Genomic DNA, 12,530 nt, shown 5'->3' with positions numbered 1-12,530 from the left:
TTTCTGAACTTAGCCCCAGGGGATCTCATTTTGCAGTGCATTTTGTTCAGTCTGATCATTTGAAAAGCCCTAATTTGCTTTTTTTGACATCCTGCTCTGAGACCTCCTGCTTTGGTTCTCTACGGGTCTCAGCAGAAAAGTAGTAGTAGTTGCAAAAGGTGTCACTGTGTTTGAGAAAGATGGACACTCTCTACACCCTAGGTTTTCCTCAGTGACAGAATGCTCTTGTCAGCTTAACTCATCCTTTTGGAGATATAGAGTCTCCAAAGCTGGCAACTCCTTTTTCACTATTTTACATCAAATCTACTTTACTTCATTAATAACTTGTTGCTCCTAGCAAGGTCTGAGTAGAACCTAATGTTAACTAGAAGTTCTTAATTGTTTTTCCTTGTAAAAATGGGGCATTGTGAATAAAATTCAGGTCTGAACGGTGAAGCTGGTTTCATTTCCTTCATTTGAAAAAAGAGGGTGAAATCTCATTTCCTATAGCTCAGAATTATTTTGAAGCTCACATGAGATGAAATAGTATATGGGTCTAATTATAATCTTTTCCATTTTACTGAGGAGATCTACTGAGCTAGAAAGTAATTAGTATAGGGAATAGAGTTAGAATTAACTTGTTTAGTCGCTAAGTCCTGTCTGACTCTTGTGACCCCATGGACTGTAGTCCACCAGGCTCCTCTGTCCATGGGGTTTTCCAAGCAAGAACACTGGGATGGGTTGCCATTTCTTTCTCCAGGGGATCTTCTCTACCCAGGGATCGTACCTGCGGGTCTCGTGTCTCCTGCATTGGCAGGTGGATTCTTTACTATTGAGCCACCAGAAATGGCTCAAAGGTAAAGAATCTGCCCATCAATGCAGGAGAGTTGTGTTCGATCCCCGAGTGGGAAGTCCATGAGTTTGCAAAGAGTCTTACATGACTTAGCAACTAAAAAGCAACAACATAGAATTACTTATTCTAAACTGAGAAGTTGAGGAGAGAAATGGGGTGTGGTTTAACTTCTTTTGTTTCTAGGGAAACGCCTGTTTTCTTTTTCACCGAGTGTGAAATGGGGGTGCATAGGCTAGGAAATCTGTGTAAGATTGGAGTGGGAGAAAGTCTCTCAGACACCCTGGGGTTCCCATGGAAACCCTGCCCCACTGCTTCTGGCCACCTGCCCAACCCCCACTCTTACCTCAGGCTGAGAAAGAGGGAAGCTGGTGAGGGGAGGCCAAGAAGGAAGCCCATAGGTTCCTCTGGAGTTTGAGTATCATTGTTAGCAGGAGAAAACATATATATATATATATATATATATGGCTTCAAAAAGCTTTATTGTTTCCATTTGGTCCAGGGCTTGAGAGTGGTCTCTCCAGGGTGTTAAAAAGCTGCCTAGTGGATGTAAAGAGGGGCTTCAGGCAGATGCTCTGATGTTAGGGGGCTCCTCAAAGGCCGCTGGGCTCCAGAGGCTCCTAGTCTTGCTTGAGGGTAAGACTTTCCAAGAGATACTCGCCCAACCCAGCCTGGGGGCCAGCCAGTCTGTGGAGGTGGGCCAGGTGGTCACCCATCTTCTTGACGAGTTTCACCTCCTCATCTAGGAAGTGGTTCTCTAGGAAGTCACAGATGTGGGGGTCTGTGCGGGCAGAACCCAGGCTCTGCAGACCCAAAAGGGCCTGGTTCAGATTCTTCTCCATGAGAAGGGTGGCTTCCATAGCATCCTTGGTTTTACCTCAGTCATCTAGGTACTGCTTCTGCACTTCTAGGAAGAGCATGTGGCTCCCACACTGATTTTGCATTTTCAAGAGACGCTCTGGGCCGTTGTGCTTCTCCTTGGCCAATTCATGAAAAGTGGCCCACACCCTCCAGAGCCACATCGTTGAGGTCAAAATAGAAGCCCAGAGAGAGGTAAGTGTAGGAGGCCTGCAGATGCATGTTGACCAGGCGGTGGAGAGAAGTCTCCACCTCGGTGGAATAATTCTGGCGAATCTGGGAGTTTATGGTTGACAGGTAATAAGGAGTTAAGCTCAAAAAATAGTGGTTATTGCCAGTGATTGTGGACAGCTGTGTGGCTGATTCTGAATGTTGTGACTGGAAAAAATGTTGGAGGGTGGTCGGAGGCTGGAGCAAGGGGCGTCCCTGGGTCTGTTCCCTCCAAGCACAGTTGAAGCAAGAGACAGATACGCGGGACTGCTGAGTGCACTTCCAGAAAAGAGATCCTTAACCCCTAACTATTTCTTCTCTCACCCCTCATATGTCTCCAACCTCTTTTTTCTAACCAGTCTTAAGGCTTGTGTGTCTCTCACTAGCTCTTTTCTCCTCATGAATCTTTGTGGGTGCATGCTAAGTCGCTTCAGTTGTGTCCAGCTGTTTATAGTCACACACCATAAACTGAAAGTAACAAAGGCTTGAGGCTGGTTAAAGCACTTCCAGTTACTTGTCTCTCAGGCAATGTCCTCCAGGGAAAATTCCAGTAAACTCCTGTTTAGCAACATTTTTCTGTCAATAATCACTCTACCTCCAACCAATGGATTTTTTTTAGAATCCATACTTCACTGGCTTTGGATTCTATTAGTGCAGGTCATCGACCCCTGTGAATAAAGGAATCCATCACATGCCCTTTTGAGCTATAATCAACCACAGCTCATTGTCTGTCCTTTCTTTCCTCTTCCTTTTTGGCACCTTAGAGTTTAAGAACCCTATTCTTAAGGGTTCATCTGGAGAACAGAATTTAGAATATCCTGTTTCAACAAGAGCCATAGCCATCCCATGGGATGAACTTGAGATGAAGCCAGAATATGAGTTAGGGAAAGGAGAAAAGAAAGAGAAATTTAGACCTTGGAGTTATTAGAAGTCAGGTTTATGATATGGGGAAGTGTGTGAGTATGTGTGTGTGTGTGTGTGCACGCACACATGCACACAAAATGAACATCATCCCACTGGATTTAAGGTGTTAGAGGACAAACAAGAGAGAGAAAGGAGACCCTCCTTCCCTACTCACTGAGAGCAGATAGCCTGTGAGGAAGCAACAAGAGAAACATGGAAAATTTTCCTGGAACTCCATCTGGGCCTGCTTTGGGAGAACAAAGACCATGTGTCTTTCTCTTCCATGTTACAGAGTTGCTGGGGAAGAGGTGGCATGCTTTGTATTCTCTACCCCCTAAGCTGGGTAGGTCTTTCTCAAATGAGCTGAGGATGTTGCACTAAACCTGAGATCTGGGACTGAAAGGTTATTCTCCATTTTTCTTCTTTATGTTAAATTGACACAATCAGCTTGTGGTTGTTACAAGTCATCACTGATCCCACCCCAGGGCAGAGGAGTCAGCAGCAGAGCCATCTTGAAAACCAGATGCTTGAGAATAAGACCAAATAACACATCTGCTGGCTGAAGTTATGGAAAGGATTACATGATGTTAACTGCTGCATTTGGAAATTGTGGAATTTAGCACATTGCTTACATTTTTCATAAAATTATTTATTTAATAAGCAACTAATAAATTATTAGCTTTATGCCCATAAATATATGTATGTGGTACCAATTCCAACAGTACAAACTGTTTCTGATAGAAGGCAGGTTTTCCTCCCATTCCTATCCCTGCAATAATCTAGTTTTCTCTTCTGATGCAACTATAGTTACCAAGAAAAGTAGTTTAAAAATATATATTTGTGTGTGTGTTAAGTTACTTCAGTCATGTCTGATTCTTTGAGAGCCTATGGACTAAGGCCTGTCAGGCTCCTTTGTCCATGGGATTCTCCAGGCAATAATATTGGAGTGGGTTGCCATGCCCTTCTCTAGGGGATCTTTCTGACCCAGGGACCGAACTTGCGTTTCTTATGTCTTTTGCATTGGCATGTGGGTTCTTTACCACTAGCGCCACCTGGGAAGCCATTAAACTATATACAGGAGAAAATTATTCACTTTACAATAGCCAAGACACAGAAGCAACCTAAATGTCAGTTGACAATGGAAGTGAATAAAAATGTGGTAGTAATAGAATATTACTCAGTCATAAAAAGGAGTGAAATAATATCATCTGCAGCAACGTGGATGGACCTAGAGATTGCCAAATGGAGTGAAGTAAGTCAGGCAAAGAAAGACAAAGGCCATATGATATAACTTATATGTAAATCTAAAAAAGAATAATACAAATGAACTTATTTTAAAAACAGAAATAGAGTCACAGATGTAGAAAACAAACTTATGGTTACCAGGGGAGGAAGGGGGGAGAGAAATAAATTGAGAGATTGGGATTGACATATACATACAATTCTATATAAAATAGATAACTAATAAGGACCTACCGTATACCACAGGGAACTTATCCAATATTCTGTAGTAATCTATATGGGAAAAGAATCCCCCAAAGTGCATATATGTATATGTATAACTGATTCATTTTGCTGCACATCTGGAACTCACACAGCTTTGTAAATCAACTATACTCCAATAAAAATTACTCAAAAAAAGAGAAAATTAGTCACACCTTAGTTATTTGATTTAAAACTGGAAATAGCCTCTTCTCTCTTGAATGACAACTGCAGAAATGGTTTCTTGTTTGATTTAATCATTCCTTTGTGTTTGATATTCTCCACCCTATTTAATATAACTGTCTTTAACCCAATGTTCCTAAAGTTCAAAATTATCCCTATTCTGGGATAATCCCTAGAAATACTTTAAGGGTACTGAAAGTATCTCCTTCTAAAAAGTGAATCACAGGATTTTCTTTCAGACTTCAGACTCATGGACAAAAACTTGAACTTCCTAATTCAGCCCAAGTACAAAGCAATTAAAGGATTAAAATGGATTAGAGTTTTGAAAATCACAGGAACCCAAACTAACTCTTGCTCTTAGCTAAATATGTTTGAAATAGCTTCTTTCATTCTAATAGCAGTTCATAGGAATGTTTTCTCTCAGGTTAATTGGATGCTTTGCTGTCTTTTTTTCCTAGGGAAAGAGAGTGTGGTTACAGTATTTTATGAAGGGTTTTTTTTTTTAAATCACAAAACACTTGTCAGACTTCCTGGTCTGTTCCCTGTGTCCCTTGTACTGAGGTTGTTAAGGGAGGAAGTGATTACACTGAAGAGAGGAGACTAGATTTGCTGCCCTGGGACCTCTGTTTAACTTGTGTCTAGTCATTCCAATCCCAAAGAAGGGCAGTGCCAAAGAATGTTCATACTACCATACAATTGTGCTCATTTCACCTGCTAGTAAGGTTATGCTCAAAATCCTTCAAGGTAGGCTTCAGCAGTAATGTGAACTGAGAACTTCTAGATGTCCCAGCTGGGTTTTGAAATGGTAGAGGAACCAGAGATCAAGCTGCCAACATTCGTGGATCATAGAGAAAGCAAGGGAATTCTGGAAATACATCTACTTCTGCTTCATTGACTATGCTAAAGCCTTTGACTGTGGATCACAACAAACTGTAGGAATACCAGACCACCTTACTTGTCTCCTGAGAAATCTGTATGCATGTCAAGAAGCAACAGTTAGAACTGGACATGGAACAACTGACTGGTTCAAAACCGGGAAAGAAGTACGTCAAGGCTGTATATCGCCATCCTGCTTATTTAACTTATATGCAGAGTAACTTATATGCGAAATGCTAGGCTGGATGAATCCTAAGCTGGAATCAAGATACCCAGGAGAAACAATCAACAGCCTCATATATGCAGATGATACCACTTTAATGGCAGAAAGGGAAGAAGAACTAAAAAGCCTCTTGGTGAGGGTGAAAGAGGAGAGTGAAAAAGCTGGCTTAAAATACAACATTCAAAAACCTAAGATTATGGCTTCCTGTCACATCACTTCATGACAAACAGAAGGAGGGGAAAGTGGAAGCAATGACAGATTTTATTTTCTTGGTCTCCAAAATGACTGCTGATGGTGACTACAGCCCCTTGAAATTAAAAAAGACATTTACTCCTTGGAAGAAAAGCTATGACAAACTTAGACAGCATATTAAAAAGCAGAGACATCACTTTGCCAACAAAAGTGCATATAGTCAAAGCTATGGTTTTTCCAGTAGTCATGTATGGATGTGAGAGTTGAACTATAAAGAAGGTTGAGTGCCAGAGGATTGATGGTTTTGAATTGTGTTGCTGGAGAAGACCTTAAAAGTCCCTTGGTCTGCAAGAGATCAAACCAGTCAATCCTAAAGGAAATCAACCCTGAATATTCATTGGAAGGACTGAAGCTGAAGCTCTTACACTTTGGCCACCTGATGTGAAGAGCCGACTCATTGGAGAAGAGTCTGAAGCCGGGAAACATTGAAGGCAAAAGGAGAAGCGGGTGGCAGAGGACGATATGTTTAGATGACATCTCTGACTCAGTGGACATGAGTTTGAGCACACTCCGAGAGATAGCGAAGGACAGAGGAGCCTGGTATGTTGCAGTCCACGGGGTTGCAAAGAACTCGATGTGACTTAGCAACTGAACAACAATAACTGCTTCCAGGGCACTGGAGTAGAGGATTAACATCCCTGAAACTGTGTGATTATGAGACAATAAAAAGTTTATGAAATTGGACTTCTGGTTTCCAATCCAGCATCAGGTGTGTAAGGAACTTGGAAGTTGTCACTCCCACTTTCACAACAACAACAAAAAAGTGTGTGACACAGTAAAAAATCAACAACTCATATCCTCCAGAGAATTGTGGTCACAGGGCAAACTGCTGCCCCCCAAATTGGAGAGAGGTGGATACACAGGATCATAATTTACCAGAGCAGAAATCCATGAGCAGAAACCTCTGCAGGAACAAGTGCAAGGGTAGAAAAACTGAAGGTGGCCTTAGTGAATTGCGGGAGGCTTGGTGTGGACAAGTTTGAGAGTAAAAAACTCCACAGGGTTTAGGCTTAGTGAGTTTTATGTCTAGGAATTCTACTACTTTCTCACAGTGAATAACTGGAATAGCCATTCTGAAACATGCCTAGAGTATTCTGTTCTTCACAGGGCGTGCATCAGGGAAAACTATTTTATAAGAGCCCAACAGACTGAAGTTTTGTCAGAGTCTAACCCTTCTGGTGTTGGAGAAGACTCTTGAGAGTCCCTTGGACTGCAAGGAGAGCCAACCAGTCTATTCTGAAGGAGATCAGTTCTGGGTGTTCTTTGGAAGGAATGATGCTAAAGCTGAAACTCCAGTCTTTGGCCACCTCATGCGAAGAGTTGACTCATTGGAAAAGACCCTGATGCTCGGAGGGATTGGGGGCAAGAGGAGAAAGGGACAACAGAGGATGAGATGGCTGGATGGCATCACTGACTCAATGGACGTGAGTTTGAGTGAACTCCGGGAGTTGGTGATGGACAGGGAGGCCTGGCGTGCTGCAATTCATGGGTTCTCAAAGAGTCAGACACAACTGAGCGACTGAACTGAACTGAACTGAACCCTTCTGGAAGAAAGGAAATAGCAATCCTGCCCTTTGTAACCTTATTTTATCACCTAAGGAGTAGAAAAACAAACTGAGAAGCCCTTGTGAAAGTCTTAACTCTGGGGCACAGGCTCACTAACAGGGTGAGACCTCTCTGTAGGACTACAGAATGCTTTTTCTCCCTACATACTTTACCACCATGTCAGTAGGACTCCTATAAAGTAACAGCGAGTTTCATCTCAGAGAACTGTATGTCTCAGATCTTATTTAAGAGGAAGTCTTTAGGGAAACCCAAGACAACAGGGTCTACAAAAACAAGCACGGAAAATTTTAGCCTCTGATACCTACTTTAGCTTCAGCAAACGCTAAACACACCTAATTCCTAGCCAGATAAAGCACACAAAAAATACCTATTTGCTACATTTCCTTTTATTCAGTAAAGTTTTAATTACAAGGCATACTAACAGGCCGGAAAAAACACCCCAAAACAACGCACACAGTATGACCAGATGGAGCAAGCATCAGAATCAGCCTCAGATTTTGAAATGATCAGACCTAGAATTTAAGACACCTACACTTCCTAGGCAGCCCTAGTGGTAAAGAATCCATCTGCCAATGCAGGAGACCCAAGTGACAAGGGTTTGATCCATCCTGGGGTAGGTAAGATCCCCTGGAGTAGGAAATGGCAATCGACTCCAGTGTTCTTGATGGGAAAATTCTATGGGCAGAGGAGCCTGGTGGGCTACAGTCCATGGAGCCACGAAGAGTCAGTCAGACATGACTGTGTGACTGAGCATAGGTTTAATATGCTAAGGGGTCTAATGGAGAATATGGACAATATGCAAGAATAGATGGGTACTAATAGTGCCCAGGTCTTTTAGTCATACTTGGAGGAAGGGGTATGGAAAAGTATATCGGTTCCAGCTTCCTGAAAGTAGAACTCTTAACTATAACTTAAAAAAAAAACAAAAACTTCATCTTGTTTTTCTTCATCGTTTGTTTCCTCTGAGTTCCTATTTCTGTGTATTTCTTTCTTTCTTTCTTTTTTTAAAAAAATTCTAAAGACTTTGCTCAGAGGTATGGTGATCCCTGGCTGTCTGCTCTTATTTAAGATTGAGTCCTATAAAAATGAAGCAAGCTAAATGTCCATCAATGGACAATGGATAAAGAAGATATGGTACATATATGGAGTGGAATATTACTCAGCCATTAAAAGGAATGAATTTGTAGAGATGCAGATGAATCTAGTCTGTCGTACAGAGTGAAGTAAATCAGAAAGAGAAAACAAATATTGCATATTAACACATATATGTGGAATCTAGAAAAATGGTACAGATGAACATATTAGCAGGCAGTAATAGAAATACAGACATACAATGGACATGTGGACACAGTGGGGAAATGAGAGGGTGGGATGAATTGGGAGAGTATCAGTGATATATATACCCTACCGTGTGTTACATAGATGTCCAGTGGGAAGCTGCTGCAGATCCTGGGGAGCTCAGCTTGGTGCTCTGTGATGACCTAGATTGGTGGGTTGGGGGTGGTGGTTGGGAGGAAGGCTCAAGAGGGAAGGGATATATGCATACATATAGCATATGTATGATTATAGCATATGATTCACTTTGTTGTACAGCAGAAGCTAACACAACATTGAAAAGCAATTATACTTCAGTAAAAAAAAAAAAAAGAAAGAAAGAAAGAAAAACTACTAAGTTACATCAGAGAGGTGTGGGACCTGCCCCTCACTGTAAGGTTATTGGACAGGGATCCAGCCATTTCTTGAGAGAATGTGAAAACTTATTAAGTGACAATTTCTAAAGGTTTTTTGTCTTAGGGTTGTCTGTTATTTCCAGCCAGTCATCCTCAAATATCCTGTCTGGGGTTGAGTCTGACATTCTAGTAGCTGAAGGAGGCAGAGAGTTAACTGCCCAATTACACAGAATTCAGACTTTTATTTAATCTCTTTGCTTGGAGTGTAGCTCCTCACTCCGTTCTCCTCTCCAGGGTTATGCTATAGTCCCCACGGCTCATGGAGTGTGAAGGTGATGCTGGTAGAGGCTTTTTCCGGTCTTCAATCATCAAAGCACACACGTCACAGCAGAGTCATCCCTTGTTCCTGTCTCCACAGTGTTGGGAGACAATTCCCTACCAATCATGGTCTTATGTATTCTACTGTCTTAGGAGCAGAGGCATAGATAGTTTATTCTGGATAATCTTTGCAAGGCTGTTCATATACCAAGTAGCCTTGGACGATAGTGTCTGTCTCTGGAATAGAGAGGAGATTTGTTTGATTCTCAGTACAATAAAGATAATACCACTCTCCAGAATGAAGACCGGGCAGGTTTCCCTGTAGCCTCCTTAACGTATGAGGTTTGCTAAAACGGAGCAGCTCAGCTGTGTGCTACGGGCAACATCCATTCGTGCTGTTCCATGTAGTCCCTGTGGGACTGTGAAACAAGGTAAGTCAATGTGAGCATGGAGACAATGTTGCCTGCTGTGCTCGGAGTGATAACATCCTTAGCCTTTGTCTCTGGTGACTCGTGTTTCTGCTGGCATGTGTGGAACTGTGGCCATTTAACTCATAAGCTCACAAGTACAGTAAAATCTCAGATGCTCAATTCTATGGTGTTTTCTTTTGCTACCATGCCATGTATGGGGCTCAGGAATCTTTACAAGCCTGTCTCTATTCTGTCTTCCTTGATACCCTTTTAGTTGTTGCAATTCTGGCCTTTCTGACTCCTTTATTGACAACTAGACAACTGGGTTGAATCCTGATGCTCTGGGACCCACAATCTCTCTTTCCATCTCCCAGCTTGGGAATATCTCTTTTCAATATAAGGGAAAGCCTTGTCCTTTCATGTTTATTTAAGCTGCTCCTTCTACTCTCACACATTCACATATCCTAAAGATTTAGGTTTTGCAAAACAAAAGCCAAAAACATCTTCTAATAATTTTCTTCTTCCAACCCTTCCACTCATCTCTTTGGAGACAAAGAACAGCCTCTCTGATGTCTGGGTGTTGGACAAGAAAGGGAAATTCAGGGAAAAAAAAGGTTCCTGTGCATTACTATCTCAAAATGCCATTCAGTCACATTTATTCTGTGTTTAAAAAGTGTCTCCAGTTCTCATGAATGCTATTTCTCGTATTACTAGAATTCAAGTAATTGGATATTACACCCACCCTCCTGCTGACTTTTCCATGGGAATTCAGTAATTCTCTAATAACTTGCAGAGAGAGCAGAGTCCTTTGTGCATGCACATGTGCTCAGTTGCTCAGTTGTGTCTGACTGTTTATGACCCCATCGACTGTAGCCCACCAGGCTCCTCTGTCCCTGAGATTCTCCAGGCAAGAGTACTGGAGTGGGTTGCGATGCACTCCTCCAAGTGATCTTCCTGACCCAGGGATGGAACCTCATCTCTCATGTCTCCTGTACCAGCAGGCGGGTTCTTTACCACAAGCACCACCTGGGAAGCTGAGGATAAGAGTCCTCTGAGGATAAGACAAATCTTGAAGAAGGAAGCAAGTGAAAGGCTCTATGTTTTTCTGGGAAAACAAAGAATAAAATGAGGAATGGATGGGGTAGAGATATTTAGTTTCATCTGAAAGACTGAGGAGGGGAAAGCTGGGGATGCCATCCACTGGGTTTGAGCAGTATGGGACCAGGAGGGTTAAAGAGAAAAGTCATTCATCTACCCCTTGAGGAGATGGCCTTTCACCCCAATTCAGGAAAAAAATGGCAGTAGGGAGATCATACTTACAATTCGGCTAGAGCTAGAAAAATAAATGTGTAAATGAGAGTTGGGAGGAGGATGCTAAAGGGCTTGTAACTATGTCATTTTGTGTCCTAGACTGGCCCAGTGACTTCTTTGAAGGAATTGTCCTGAGTTACCCTCTTTGACATTAGGTTTCAAAAAATAAGTTAATGCACTGGGATGACCCAGAGGGATGGTATGGGGAGGGAGGAGGGAGGAGGGTTCAGGATGGGGAACACATGTATACCTGTGGTGGATTCATTTTGATATTTGGCAAAACTAATACAATTATGTAAAGTTTAAAAATAAAATAAAATTAATTAAAAAAAAAAGAAGAAAAGGGAAAAAAAAATAAGTTAATGTTTTCCCAATCATATTTCAAATTGAGACATTTAGTAAATTCACTAAATTTATACATTTAGTGAAGAATGTCTTTGGATCTATGTTTTGAGAAAAGTTATCATCTCAGTGTTTTGACAGTTAAAATGAACACTTAATTCATCCAGAGCCATTTAATCTGCACTTCGATTTCCAGCTTGTCCTATGGCTGTTGGAGGATCATCTTCCCTTAGGGACTTCTGCGTGTGGGGCAATCAGATTTCACCATCTTGAGATACATGACCTCAGACCTCTAACTCATGGACAGAAAACTGGGCTCCTTAATTGAATACATTACCAACAGAGAAATGAAGGGACTGATACTCATACATGATTAAGCAGGAAAAATGAAATTCTTCCTGAGTATAATCTAAAGGCTTCTTTTTGAATAAAATAGTTGATTACTTCTCATCTTTTTGATAGATTGTAGGGATATTTTCCCAGAGAAGGCAATGGCATCCCATTCCAGTACTCTTGCCTGTAAAATCCCATGGACGGAGGAGCCTGGTGGGCTGCAGTCCATGGGGTCGCTAGGAGTCAGACATGACTTCACTTTCACTTTTCACTTTCATGCATTGGAGAAGGAAATGGCAACCCACTCCAGTGTTCTTGCTTGGAGAATCCCACGGATGGGGTAGCCTGGTGGGCTGCCATCTATGGCTTCGCACAGAGTCGGACACAACTGAAGCGACTTAGCAGCAGCAGTAGCAGCAGGGATATTTTCCAGGTTTGGTTGATGTCTATTTGGTCTTTTATCAGTACAAGGGTTAGATTTCAGTTCCATCATTAAAATAAGGTTTCCTTGTGGCACCCCAACTTCTGTATCTCCTTGCGCCCACTCCTTACTCGCTTGGTGTTGAGTCTTCTGCATGAACTCAGGTCTATTGTTCTCTCTCTCTTGTAGCATAATTTTCATGCATGTTTATGTCAACAAAATATTTCCTTTCACTCTGTTTAAAAAATGCTGCTCTCCACTAGCAATACAGGAAAGAAGGAAATAAGTGATTGGGGGAGAAAAATCCTGTTTTGGCCCTCTAGAATATCTGGATTTCATTTAT

At 41.9% G+C, this 12,530-nt stretch overlaps 1 pseudogene; it reads right to left on the bottom strand.

Annotated features, from left to right (window-relative positions):
• Window positions 1-1,328: 1,328 nt before the first annotated feature.
• Window positions 1,329-12,530, bottom strand: part of LOC133249175 (ferritin light chain-like) — a 45,557-nt pseudogene continuing 34,355 nt past the window's right edge.

This window comes from Bos javanicus, chromosome 6 (genome assembly GCF_032452875.1).
Source record: "Bos javanicus breed banteng chromosome 6, ARS-OSU_banteng_1.0, whole genome shotgun sequence".
Classification (NCBI taxonomy): Eukaryota; Metazoa; Chordata; class Mammalia; order Artiodactyla; family Bovidae; genus Bos; species Bos javanicus.
The sequence above is the reverse complement of the archived record's forward strand: the minus strand, read 5'-3'. Positions and strand labels throughout refer to the sequence as shown.